This window comes from Malaya genurostris, chromosome 2 (assembly GCF_030247185.1).
Source record: "Malaya genurostris strain Urasoe2022 chromosome 2, Malgen_1.1, whole genome shotgun sequence".
Taxonomy (NCBI): Eukaryota; Metazoa; Arthropoda; class Insecta; order Diptera; family Culicidae; genus Malaya; species Malaya genurostris.
Genome location: NC_080571.1, coordinates 102,590,087 through 102,604,066, shown reverse-complemented (window position 1 = coordinate 102,604,066; position 13,980 = coordinate 102,590,087). Strand labels below are relative to the sequence as shown.

Below are 13,980 nucleotides of genomic sequence, written 5' to 3'. Positions count from 1 at the left end.
CAAGACAAAAATAAAACTGAAACAAGATTGAAACAATAATGAAGCAAAACTGAAACAAGACTGAAATTGGAACTGAAATAAAACTGTAACAAGACTCAAACTAGACTAAAACAAGACTGTATTTATACTCAAACAATACTCAAACTAGACTGAAACAAGACTGAATTAAGACTGAATCAAGACGAAACAGGACTGAAAAAACACTAAAGCTATATTGAAACAAGGCTGAAAAGTGACTGAAACCAGATTGTAGAAAATACTAAACAAAACAGAATTAAAATTGAGCCACGACAAAAACAAGTCTACAGCAAGATTTAAAAAATACTGAAACAGTTCGAAATTTTAAAAAGACAGAAATAACCAGATACCAGACTCAAATAAGAGAAAAACATGGCAGAAACGAAACAGAAATAAGACCGATACAAGGCAGATACAAGACAATAGCGAGACAGTAACTGAATGACTGAAAAGCTGTGCTGTAGAGCTGTGCATAACTAGAACAAGACCCGAACGAGACATTAACAATAAAATAATACCAAAGAAAATGAAAACATGTTTGAATCAAGCCTAAAATAGGACTGGAACAAGGCTTAAAGAAGACCGAAACAAAACTGAAACGAGACTGAATTAGATTTAAAACAAGCCTGACAAGACTGAAAAGAGACTCAAACAAGACTGAAATAAAGTTGAAACAAGACAGGAACGAAACGGATACAAGATTGAATCAAGACAAAAACAAAATTGAAGCGCGACAAAAACAAGCCAGACATGAAACCTAAACAAGACTGAAATGAATCAGATAACAGGCAGAAACAAAAAATAATAAGACCGAAATCGAAACAGATACCAGGTAGAAGCAAGACAACAACATGACAGAATCGACAAAAACGAGCGATGTAGGACGGATACGAGACAAAAACTGAGTCGAAACAGAGACAAAGTTGAAACAAAACGTAGACAAAAACGAAACTGAGGCAACTGCTATGAAGCTGAACATAAGCACCGAAATATGACGTCAGTAAGAATATAATAATAATCAAAAGAAAACCAAAAACCAGTTTGAAACAATCCTTAAATAAGACTGAAACTGTACTGAAATAATATTGAAACAACTGAAACGAAACTAAACTGCACTGAAATAAGCCCGATGCAAAGTTGAGCATAACTGGAACAAGACTCGAATGAGACATTAACAGTAAAATAATACCAAAGAAAAACAAAAACATGTTTGAAAAACAAAGTTCTGGCATTACATCCCTTTCGTGGAATTTGGCTTTTCTGTTTCAACAGACTTCGAAACCGATTCATAGCGTACAGATTAATTGCATGGCTCGTGCTACGATACTACTGATATTAAGAATCCTTCCAGGTCGAGGCTCGAACATACCACAACTGGCTTGTGAGACCTGTGACCTATGCATTGAACCGCCAACCCGGGCGAAACAAGCCTTAAATAGGATTGAAACAAGGCTTAAAGGAGACCGAAACAAAGCTGAAACGAGACTGAAATAGATTTAAAACAAGCCTGACAAGACTGAAAAGAGACTCAAAAAAGACTGAAATAAGGCTGAAACAAGACTGAAACGAAACGGATACAAGATTCAATCAAGACAGAAACAATATTGCCAAACAAGCCAGAATCAAAACCTGAACGAGACTAAAATAAATCAGATACCAGGCAGAAACATGACCGAAATAAAAACAGATACCAGGTATACACAAGACAACAACATGACAGAATCGAATAAAAGAGTGATATAGGACGGATACGAACTGAAAACAAGACAGTAACGAAACGAATCAGAAAAACCCTTGAAATTAGACTGAAACTAAACTGAAACAAGACTGAAATAATATTGAAACAACTGAAACGAGACTGAAACAGAATTGAATCAAGTCCGAAATAGACTAGTATGACTAGCATATCTCTTCTCATTCATTTTACTTTTGTTGCCGAAGCTCTCCGAATTTATTGTCAATTGAATAACAGTACCTAGTCACTTGAAGATTTGTTTACTTAGTTTGTAGTGCCAAGTAGTCTACCTGTATCATTGTCTTCCTTGTCTTCACTGTGGGTAGTGAGCATGTGCGAATGAAAAAAAAACATCAACTCGATAACACAAAACTCTCTCCGATCATAATGATAAATAGAGAGTAGCGATTATCATTTATTTATTTTTTTAAAGATTGGCCGATTGAGCCGATTTTTAGAATAATTTTTTTTTAGTTGGATCTCGTTGTCACCCTTTTTCTAGAGGGAGAGGAGCTTCCATTTTCCTCCTGCGAGGATTGAGGGGCACTTAGTTCGTGGTTCATCTCGTCATCCATTGCCGCATCGATGGTATTGTTGTCGATTTCCGTCTTCTTTTCGTTGCTAGTTGCTGTAGATGCACCTTGTTGTATATTGGTTGCAATTGCTGGTTGGTTGGAGGGTAAGTTGTTAACTGCAGCCGGTGTACTTTGTTCTATAGAGGTTACTGATGGTTTCGTTGAAGGGGATGCTTCATTGTTGTTGGTGGCTGTCACAGGTTTACTGGGATTGCTTGGGGTTGGTGTGAAGGAAGCACCGTTGTTCTTTGATGTAGTTGTCTCCTTGTCCAGTTTATCACTTGGCGTACTGTAGTGAACAGATTTTTGGCAATATTGACATGTGGCCATCTGATTGTCATAGGTAACAAGTGATTTGCACGGAAATCTTGTATCTTGACCGAAAATCTCATAAGAAGGTATAGGCCTCTTCAAGTGTATGCATAATAAACGTACGACATTTAGAATACCGGGGAAAAATGCTTCCACCTTTGTTTTTCTATAGAGAGAATGTCTCCGTATTGGGACATAGTTTTGCGGATATAAGATTTGGTGACGCTTTAGGGAAGATCATGCACACGCACTTCTATAGCACTATCTTCCATATATACTGGAATGTTGTACTTAATGTTCTCGTGGTCCACATAATGCACATTATTATTGTCTTTTGCGAATTAAATTGCATCCAATTCTTTATAAAACTGGATGTAAACAACATTAATTGTCTTATTGCATTGAAGTAAATGCACACGTTTAATGTCAAGATGCATTTGCGCCTTAAGCAAACCTTCAAGTTCTCGTATCGAAGGTCGAATTTTGCACTGCCTGAAGTCAGCATCAATTGTATTCTTTCGTGTCGGCGGTAGCTTTTGTTCGTTTGGTTCACTCATTTCGAGGTCGTTCTATTGTTCACTACACAATACTGTACTTGGTTTCTTCTGTCCCGAACGTAAGCGGTTTTGTTTTATCGACTGACTTGGATGAGATGTAATTTGAGTAATTTCGACTGTTTGAAATGTGTTTCGAAATATTAAAAATGAAAACTGAGAGAAGGAACAATTAATTTATGTTTATTTTGTAATTGATATTTCAGTTATCATGACTGGTTTACCTATCATCCATTATCTTGAACCAATTCGAATGTTTACATGAACCTCACTTGAAGGCCGCTCTTTCATTCAATTGTAAAAGTTTACTGCAGTAGAGTGCTCGTCAGTTTGTGCACACATTCGATTTCAATTGAATTGAATGAAGTTTTACAGCACTGAGCAAGACTAAAATCAGACAGAAACAAGACTTCAATACGATAGCAAGCAAGGCAGAAACAAGACAGGAACACGAGTGAAACTAGATTGAAGTCAACCTGAAACAAGAAAGAAACTATCCTTTTCCCTGAGAAAAAAGGTGAAAAAATCTCATAAGTGTGCAGAATTATTGCATGGCTGATACTAAGATACTACTGACACTAAGAATTTCCCCTGGTTGGAGTTCGAACATGCGACAACTGGCTGGTAAAACTATTAATTGAACATATTGTTTAATTGAAAGCTTTTTCAATTACTCAAAAATGTAATAACAAATGACCCGCAAGGCTTTTTGAAAGACCTCTCAACCGTTACAATCCTTCTAAAACTTACAGCTTTCAGTCTGAATGCAATGGGCTCTGGCAACCATGTCGAAACTCTTTACACCAACATTAGCAAAGCGTTCGATCGTATCGACATACCAATACTATATTTATTGAAAGATGGCTTTTTGGTCAAGTGTTGCTTTACAACGTTCTTTGATACAGCGGTTCCAAAAATTCGTCTCGTCGGGCACCGATCAGAGTGAGAGCAAAGCGGATGAATTTAAAAAGACAGCGTTAATGGTGCACATGATTGAATCTGAACACAGTTTTGATTTGGACAGTGCAAAGATTCTTGATCAAGATAATAGGATCAATGCACTGCAAATTTTAGAAATGTGTCACATTTTCACAGATGGTTCCACCATTAACTTTAGAACCGAACACTTAATTTAAATGCAGCATACTCTGGTTTGTTGTACTCTCTCACATTAACAACAGTATCTTTCTTTTTTTACGTGTACATCTCCTCATTTTCGCTGTCTATTGCTGCTCATCTATCTCTTTCTGATTTTTGCTCTATTATCAGCCATGACTGAGAAATATTTCAATGTTTAATCTGGTTTGATTTGCGGGGGAAGTGACTGTGTAAGTTAAAACAAGCATACAAATTCAAATCGTAGTTCGTTCAAAATTAATGTTTTCCCACCGTTTGTGCTTTTAGTGTAGAGTAGCCGTTCCCGTTTTTGATCATTTTAAATGTTTCAATCCACTTGACGAAAAATGTTTGTTGTCGTTTGAGAGTAAACAATTTGTTATGAAATTGTATAATGTGAAAACTGTGACTAATCATGTATGTTAACCTTATAGTTGCTCTGAAGATGAAGGGATATTCCTTCGAAACGTCGGCTTTTAACGCAAAATAAATAATTTGTAAAGCAACACTTGACCAAAAAGCCATCTTTCAATAAATTACAACAAAGTGGTCGTACCGTCTTCACAATATAAAAATACCAATACTATTACAAGATCTAAAAAAAATAACGACTTAACGAAACGTGTACAAAAAGTCTGTGCTGTCTCAACACAATTAGTGTATTATCCGGCGTACGGCATGGCTCTCATCTAGGGCCTTTTCTTCTCATTTTGCTCATATATGCAGACGACAGAAAGCTTCTCAAGGTAATTAGAAATTTAATGGCCGTCAATTATGAACTCAAAAATTATGTTATAGAAAGAATATAATATAACTAATTATGCAAAATATAGTCCAGTCAATCGAATAATGGATAATCAATACTGCGACCAACTTGACCTATACTGTGTCCAATAATCAAATTTAATCACAATTTTACCGAAGAAATAATGCTTAGTATATACGTAAAACATTGTAAGTTATGTTTATGTAATCTACATTTACTTGACAAAATTTAAAAAATAAATAAAACAAAATGAATAAATAACACTAAAATGAAACTTAAACACGACAAGACAGAAACAACAGTGGATTAAGACTTGAATAATAAAACTGAAACAATACGGAAACATAATATTTGCAATGGATTTTTGTTAAGGGTTTGCATACCTTTCAGCACTGGAAAACCAGCCCATATCTTTTGAATAAGGTAGAGGATGCAAAATTGATTTGATTCCGATAAATCGGAAAGCATCGAATAGTACATGCTTTGCCTATCACCTTTACCGCAATTTTTTTTATTTAATATTTGTATTTGGAATTCAATAGCGGTAAGTTTGAGATAACTCGATTCATTTAATTCAATGAATCGAGTAATCTCAAATTTTAAGGCGAGATTTTCAATCGATATAGCTTCTTCTTGAAAAAAGGGTTCGGCAAACATTTTTAAGCACGATTGGCAACGTGTTTTTCCCTTAAACAAAATAGATATTTAAGTACCGAGTTTTTCGAATCTCTTATGTTTATCGAAAAATGTGGGTGAAATAAGATGAAAAAAAACTTAAAGAAGACTCAAACATAAACAAAGCATGACTGAAATCATGTTAAACAAGTAAGCCTAAAACAAGTCGTATTTGTACATCCTTCGTTACATTTGCAACGGTACTCTTGATCGAATTGCTGCTCGCGCTCTCGGGCGTGGAGAATAGTCCCTGTGTCATCATTAACATCGAAATATGACGACATACGCCTGATATCAAATCTGCTGCATTTTGCATTCTTGGGTTGTTCTTCAACCTCAACACCGAAAGCAAACTGCAGCAGAAACCGGTTGTTTGGTTGAATAACTGTCAAATAGGTGTCGTAAAATCCAGCATTTCGCGCGTAGGACATTAAAAGATTTACACATATGGTTCGCCAACAATTATGGGTCACTTCAGTTACTTTGCTTTAGAACAGGTTATTCGGTTGAATCGTTGCATTTCGAAAATGATACCTTTTTGATTGGAGCTGATGCAAAGAAGGCCTGTGGGTAAAGTTAACATTTCATTTTGATCTTTACACCTAGAAAAAAAAGTGTAATTTTACGTCTTCTGAGACAGACATAGAAGAGCGCCGAAAATGTCTCATTTTCACAAGGCACACTTGGAAAAAGCTACATCCTCATAGACGCACATAAGAAGAGCGTCGCGATTCACTTACGTTCACAACACAAAGCATGTAATGATAAGTCATATCATTAACTTTACAGTTAATTAAGCTGAAGCTAACATCGATACAGACGCAAAATTTATGTTTACATTTTAGTAGATGTAAAATTGTGTCATCACCGAAGAAATTACGGTCATACTTGAAATTACGCAAAAACATCATATTAACAAGATATCCAGGTACATTCTACAATGCGGTTTTCGAGAAGGACGTTCAACGGCGGACCAGATGTTCACCTTGCGACAAATTCTCGATAAGTTTTGGAAGTACAACTTGCGGACTCATCATCATCGTACGACTCAGTGAAACGTGGCGAATTGTGGCAGATCATGTTAGAACATCGCTTTCCGACAAAGCTAATTAGACTAAGTTGTGAGACGCTCGATGGATCGAAATCAAGCGTCAAGATAGCTGGTACGACAACCGATGCTTTCATGATGTTAGATGGATTGAAGCAGGGCGACGCGCTCTCAAATCTGTTGTTCAATATAGCTCTCGAAGGTCCCATAAAGGAACCATCATCAAAAAGTCTCACATGCTTCTTGGTTTTGCGGACGACATTTATATTATTGGTATGGATTGTAGAGCTGTGGAAGAGGCTTTTGTGCCCTTCAAGAAACAAACTGCGAGAATAAAGTTGACGATAAACTCTACCAATACTAAGTAGGGTAACAGAGGTATTTTGACCCACTTTAAGATTGATTTTATTTTGGCCCACTTTGTAAAAATATCCCCCAAATGTTATAATATCTTTGAAAACCCCTTCCGCAATAGGTAATTTAATATGATTAGCTTCAAATTGATGCAACATGGGTTACTTAACATCGATAAAATCCGATGAAATTGATAAAGTTTGTTAGGTGGGCCAAAATAAAAGGCGTGTTGCCGCTGCTAATAGGGCTTTTACGGGCTCCGTAACCAGCTGAAGTCTCGTAGCTTGCACACACGCACAAAACTTACTCTATACAAGTCGTTGATACTATCTATTATCCTATATGGCCACGAAGCATGGTCGTTGAAGGAAACAGATGTTCGAGTACTCGGCTCCTTTGAGAGACAAATCTTGTGTTTAATACTCGGCGGCAAAGAAGAGAATGGAGAATGGTGCAGACGCATGAATCATGTGCTTTACCAAGTATGCAAAGATGCGGACATTGGAAGGCTTATAAAACACGGCAGACTACAGTCGGCTGGTCATTTAGTAAGAATGCCGGAAGAGAGAATGACGTGATATTCAACAGAGAATTTCGGAGAGGTCGTAGACCTCCTACTAGCTGGCTGTGCGCAATCGAAGAGGATGCACGCGCAGCGGGAGTACAGAGCCACTGGAGAATGGCGGCTCAAAATCGAGTATTCTGGAAAGCTACAATATGTTCGGTCATGTTCCGAAGACGGGATGTGCACCGCGGTCGAAATCTGTGGTCACCCAAAAATTTGGAAGCAGCCATGAAGTGTATCAAAGAAGGACAGTAAACATTTTCAATTTTTCTTCTTCTCAATTTTCCTATATTCTGTGAAAATAATTAAAGAATAACAAAACTAAATTCACATTCGTTTGTTTTTTTCAATCAAAACTGAGTACATCCTTTTTACCTTACCCACCTCGAATTAATTCATATCACTCTGCAAAACGGCATCTCCCAAAAATAATATTTTTATTGCTATTAATTTATTATGATAATCATTGATTTTTCACTGAATGAATAAATAAATTAACTTAAAAATACGTTGAACAACACCGAATAATGCGCTTTTTCAATAACGCAACAGTTATCAGAATAGTAACATGAACAAACATGATAGGTTGCAAGATAAGTATAAAAATACAGGACTGCTACTTGGGTATTGAGCTTGAGCGTCCACCCCTGGTTGCTACTCCGTTCATGATCGGGATTAGCTGAAATTGTACTGAGAATTTCTAGATGATCCGACCTGATAACCCTACAATTCATTGTTCCCTGTACCGGTGCTGGCCAGGCCCGAATGGAGATCGTCTTAGAAATGGGAATGGATGTTAGTCCAACACTTGTTGTTACTAGAGGCCGTATATACTACTGCGCACTCCACAATTGTCACGGGAGAAGGATATTTGTTAGTAAAAATTTCAGTGATGGTAGTATTCGCGTGCGACTTAGTATGTTGCGGATTCAAGATGCTCGAATGCATCTCTAAATTCACAGACTTCCCGAGTGAATGTTTCAACAATATCCCATATTGAAGTCCCGGGAAATCTTGATTCACAGTTCTTGTTCGTGGAAATTGAAGGAAAATTTGAAATACTATCGCGTAACGAATAAAAATTCCTCTATTTTTTTAAATTGAAAGTAAATGCTACAAAATAAACGAGGGAATAGAATCTAGACAAACTAGTTGATTCGTTGTAGTGACATATTCTACAAATTATATCCACTCATTTCAAATAAAAAAACAAAGGTCTACAGATTTAACGCGCGCCTTGATAGTTTACTACACAGAAAAAAATTATGAATTTTACAGGTGATGTAATTCCACAACCGACACAATTCATAACAATTTAACTTGTCAAAAGATTAAATATTCCATTCCCACAGAACTTTACAGGCTCCGAGTGTAATTTGCATTCGGCTACCATTAGTCGCTATGTTGATTTATATGCATCGATTACTGCCGTGCTTTGCGAGCTAATGTTTCTCGGTTCAAGCCGCGCTGTTTCTATCGATCTTTTGTTTTTTATTTCAAGCTATGTGATTTTCAAATCACATAATTTTACATGTTCTTGAATATAAATTTGAGTGAAATACGACGCTCCATTTATGTGCATGTTATAAGATGTAAAATCACTAGATTTTTTCGAACTGTGTAGAATTATGTCACCTGTAGAATTCTTAATTTCTTTCTGTGTATTTCCCCTTTATTATTTTTATTTAAAAGATAATTTTATTCAGGCCTATTTGCGTACAAGCTTTACGTGGCCGATTGAGCCGATTATTTGAATAATTTTTTTTGAGTTGGATCTCGTTGTCACCTTTTTTCTAGGGGGAGAGGAGCTTCCATTTCCCTCCTGCGAGGATTGAGGGGCACTTCGTTCGTGGTTCGTCTCATCATCCATTGCCGCATCGGTGGTATTGTTGTTGATTTCGTTGCTAGTTGCTGTAGATGCGTCTTATTGTACATTGTTTGCAGTTGCTGGTTGGTTGGATGGTAAGTTGTTAACTGCAGCTGGTGTACTTTGTTCTATAGGGGATACGTTGGATGGTTTCGTTGAAGGGGATGCTTCACTGTTGTTGGTGACTGTCATAGGTGTACTGGGGTTGCTTGGGGTTGGTGTGAAGGAAGCACCGTTGTTCTTTGGTGTGGTTGTCTCCTTGTCCAGTTTATCGCATGGCTTATCGTAGTGAAAAGCTTTTTGGCAATATTGACATATGGCCATCTGATTGTCATAGGTAACAAGTGATTTGCACGGAATTCTTGTATCTTGACCGAAAATCACATAGGTATAGGCCTCTTCAAGTGTATAGGCCTCTTCAAGTGTATGCGTAATAAACGTACGTCATTTAGAATACCGGGGAAAAAATTCTTCCACTTTTCTTTTTCGATAGAGAGAATCTCTCCGTATAGTTTTGCGAATATATGAATCGGTGACGCTTGAGGGAAGATCATGCACACGCACTTCTATTGCACTATCTTCCATATATACTGGAATGTTGTACTTGATGTTCTCGTGCTCCACATAGTGCCCATTGTTGTTGTCTTTTGTGAATTGAATTGCATCCAACTGTTTATAAAACTGGAAGTAAACAACATTATTCGTCTTATTGCATTGAAGTGAATGCACACGTTCAATGTCAAGATGCATTTGCTCCTTAAGCAAACCTTCAAGTTCACGTATTGAAGGTCGAATTTTGAACTGTCTGAAGTCAACAACAATTGTATTCTTTCGTGTCGGCGGTAGCTTTTGTTCGTTTGGTTCACTCATGTCGAGGTCGTTCTATTGTTCACTACACAATACTGTACTTGGTTTCTTCTGTCCCGAACGTAAGCGGTTTTGTTTTATCGAGTGACTTGGATGAGATGTGAAAGCGAACTGTACTTTATTATTTAACGCGAAAAATTATTAATTTGTTATATTGGTTGATCTGGACAGCCGGCTACCGAGTTCAATGTTGCCTCTGTTGTTAACATTATAATATTAACGGATCTTCGTAATAGTTATTTTGTATCATTCAATTTATAATCGTGAAAGACTAGCAATAACATGGAAGAATCGTTTATATCGTTTAGCAACATGGAAGAAGAAAAAATATCAAATAAAACCTTTCTCAGAAGCTAACCGGAAATTGTTAAGTTGAATGAAGAGATAATTTAGTAAAATAGAGTAATCAGATGTGAAACGATGCGAAAATGTGATAACTGAAGGGAAAAAGACACTCCTGCAATTGTCACCTTTTACACCATGGAAGTAGGAACCCAGTGGATCTATTCTTAGTTAGGCTGGTACTGTCCGGAGAAAGATTATAGGTACTACCAATCTTCTACTTAACGTGCTACTTGGGTATTGACGACAAACATATTCAACATAAATAATACGCAAATAATGAAAAAAATGCAATAAACAATGCAGTAGTGGTTTTTTGTGAATCTACATTCTTAAAAGAGGGAAACTTCGGATAATCCTATGGGAATATTTGATGCTTCTGAAAAAACGATTAGCAGAATTTATCCGTTGTTAACAACTGTTGAGTACTTTTTGCCATAATTTATTATTACCTACTCTAACATCAAAATTCAGAACCAGGATTCAGGAACTGAAATAGAATTCAAGAACAAAACTCTAAATATGGAGCAGGCTCAGAATTCATTTGCAAAATTCATGGATTGCAGTTGCAAGTTCATGAATTTAGTTCCAGAATTAGGAAATCGAGCTCATTAGCCGATTTCAGGTTCCGAATAAGGATTCAGAACTGAATTCTGAACTTGAATTCCAAACCTGAATAAGGGCTGTCTATAAAAGACGTCACGCCGCAAGGGGGAGCGTAGGGTTGTTGGAATGTGACGTCCTATATTTTCAATGTGCGCATTTTTGGAATATCTAATTATATTACTGCTTTGCCCTATTTACTGAAAAAATCTCCAAAAATAAACGTTTACATTCTATATGAAATCGTGTATTTGTTGATGTAAAAGCTTCTTCTTTTAAATTCGGAAATGAATGAAATCATTCCTGTTGTGATCAGCAAAAGTGGTTGGAGGGGTGAGTAAATTAGCAAAATTAATAAATTTTGTCTAATATGAGTAAAAAAAGATGCCTTCAAACGGTTTAACTTAAGTTATGCACTGATAATTTTAGCCCATGTTAATGAGTTTGGGTGGTGCGCTTGAAATTATGGATACTTTAACTTTCGGAAATCTTATGATAAGTAGTAAGTAGATGTGGAATACCACACAAAGAATGAAAGAATTCCAAAAAGTTTGTTTGGTCGGTCGCATCGAAATTTCATGCTTCTAGATGTATTTAAAATTCATTCAGCAATACCATGTTGGCGGAGTAATATCAATAAAACCAGTAAATAACATTAACATATATGTTGTGATTATCAATAATTGTAATGATAAGAAAAACATGTTCAATCATAAAGCATGTCATGCAGCTGATTAATTGAATATCATACACAGAAGTAACAGCCCGGGTAGAAGTGATTTGCAAACCAATTATTAAAACCTAACATCTGAATGGAGAAAATAACATTATTTAGTTTGAAATAAGAGTTAAAATATCAAAAATCATTTCAAAGTCTGCATGAGAAAATAGAAACAAAATATAACATTCTACCATTGTAGCTTCAGAGTAGTTTTTGTAGAGCAAAACAATTATAGAAGACGAATTTTTCAGTAATTTGATTTTCTAGCTTTGAGAATAGTATATCATAAGAATCTCTCTTATCTTATTATGATGCAGTATATTCAATTGTGTTCCATTTGAAAAAGGAACCACTGGATCAATTGTACTTAATGAAATTGGTATGCCTCATCAATAACGAAATAAGATATAATTACAAATCTTGATGCTAAATAGATTTTGTCTAATCTATCAAGAAGATTCCTTCGATTAAATATCAAGAAAATATGAAGTATTGCTATGACAGCACTGGAGCATCAAGACAAGATATGATGGTAATATTTGTTATTATTTTGATTTTCATTTACTATTCACATCTACCCGGGAGGAGTGCAAGTTTTGCTAGGGCAATTCAAACGCGTCTTTCAAACGCAGTGCCTGCTGTGTGCTCAAACGAAAACCTGTGCTCCTGTTACTTCCATGAATGTCAATGTCAATGTCATGTCAAAAAGCGTTTATTGAGTTTAATCAAAATAGTGCATCATCATAAACATCATCATCAGCATCAACCAGCTGGAAGTAAAACAAAGTGTTTTGTCGCTCTGATCACTATGTGGTGTGAAAGAGTTTTCTAAACTAATTTTGCATGAAGCATTGCTATTGCGTAGAGAATGCTGTCAGATTAATAATATCAATGTGATCACGATTCAAACTTATTTTTTGTCGTGAATACGACTTACTTTACTATGGGGCGCCTTTTCAAAATTTACCCTCTGAGAGAGTGATAAGTTTTTGATCGTGAATATCTTTTGTTGTATCTAACAAATCAACATAATTTTTGCTACATTCCATCGGAAATATGGTCACAATTTTATGATAAAATTTTCAGTTGTGTGACACAATCTCAAATAATTCAAAATTAAACTTTTCTGAAATGTTTGGTATAAATGAGTATCAAAGAGGATAATCCATAAGACATTCATTTGCCTTTCTCGTATTTTTAAAGCTCATAACTCAGTGATCTGTGAAAGGATTTATAAAATCTAACTACCAATAGAATCAAAATTTTTCAACTTAAACGGGTATAGCAACAGCATTGAAGTATTTCAATAGTACCCTATTGAAACCCCTGTTTCAATTAACTTATGTCTACACCAGCCAATCAGAACGCGTTCTGAGGGAGAGAACAAAATATCTGCTGCAGTACAACAAATCGCTCGAGGAAAATGTTCCGAACAGTGCTTAATATCGTAGTGACTCCCTAATTTGGTCCTTCTGAAAGGCAAGAATGAATCCCGTACAGCATCCTGATAATTTATTTCAATGAAATGCAAATCCAAAATGAAATAATCGACATTAAAATTCTACATGCTGCTATTTTTATAGCCGTTAGGACCGCCCATTAGTGAAAAAGCTACAAACGAAATCACGTAAAAAGAAACCTCTTAACAAAAATTGGATCAGTTTGCATTCTATCGCCACTGCGAGCAGATGTATTGCTAGTTTCGCTTCCGACAAGAGCGATTACGTCACAGCTGCTAGTCGTTTGTATTCATGAAAAAACAACGACAAGAGGACAACGGTGGGGAGCATCACACAAAATCAGCCGTTCTAATGGCTCTAAAAGTTTTATAAAGAACTGTTAGGATTTCTTCTTCACGAATC

At 36.1% G+C, this 13,980-nt stretch overlaps 1 protein-coding gene across 2 annotated transcripts in view; it reads right to left on the bottom strand.

The window, feature by feature from the left end:
- The window catches only part of LOC131428104 (uncharacterized), a 178,503-nt gene that overhangs the window by 90,768 nt on the left and 73,755 nt on the right, over positions 1-13,980 (bottom strand). The gene's annotated exons all lie outside the window — the stretch shown is intronic.